Source organism: Sitodiplosis mosellana, unplaced genomic scaffold, assembly GCF_009176505.1.
Source record: "Sitodiplosis mosellana isolate CC-2019 unplaced genomic scaffold, AAFC_SMos_1.0 Smas_scaffold_5400, whole genome shotgun sequence".
Classification (NCBI taxonomy): domain Eukaryota; kingdom Metazoa; phylum Arthropoda; class Insecta; order Diptera; family Cecidomyiidae; genus Sitodiplosis; species Sitodiplosis mosellana.
In genome coordinates, this window is record NW_022600642.1 from 1 (window position 1) to 1,017 (window position 1,017).

A 1,017-nucleotide genomic window follows, 5' to 3' on the forward strand; every position below is an offset into this window, starting at 1 on the left:
TGACATTTTCGACAGTTAAGTATTATTCGAAGTTGTTACAGAAAATGATAACGTGTTTAGCTAAATTTTCAAAAAGGAATGAACGTCGACTGTCACGCAATACATTCTTGTAATACATGGAAAATGAACGTTCGACATCGGTTGACGTAATTGGAGCAAATTTGAACGCGTCTATTTCAGTCTCCAAATGAGAACGAAATTCAAAGTGCCAAATCGAGTCGTTCGAAGCAATTAGTTATTAGTGCGCGAGAACGTTAATATTCACATATTATTTGATGACTACACATTTGCAAATGCAAGCGATCGTTCGATCAGCTGATAAATAAAATGTGTAAACGTCTACACAGTAATGTATACACTGAATACTGTCGAAATAGCACATATTGCAGAATTGCAACTTTTGGTTTTGATCAACCATGACAATTCGATATAATTTCATTATCTTTGATTTGCAAAGTCATGTAGAGACGTGCAAAGTGCATTTGCAATGTTTTGTCTTAAAATATGACTCATGTTCTATTGCAAAATTTATGTTACCTACATCTAAAATATTTATCATTGCTTGGAAAATACTCAAAAATATTTCTGAAAAGACGTCAAAAACCTTAAAATATTTACGAAAAACTCGAAAATTGGGAAATATTTATTTATTTTCAAAAATGGCCAACATATTTATTTAAATATATTTTATTTAAATAAATATTTTCGGTTGCCCTGTTAATCAGGCTGTTGCCTTGACCATCGGAGCAGCGTTTGGTTAAGATATCTATCTCAGATAAGATATTAAGATAAGATAAGATAGATAGTATCTATTATCTTATCTATTATCTTTTTAGTTTTTTTTCGACTATCTATCTGTCGTTTTTTAGATAAAAATTAAGATATTCATCAAGTAATTGTATCAGAGATTCGATCGATACCAAATGAAAATTCACACTACAGATTTGTCCTACTTGTTAAAAAAAATACTCATCCCATTTATAGAAAAAAAATACACTTCAAAATCAGGGTAAATCA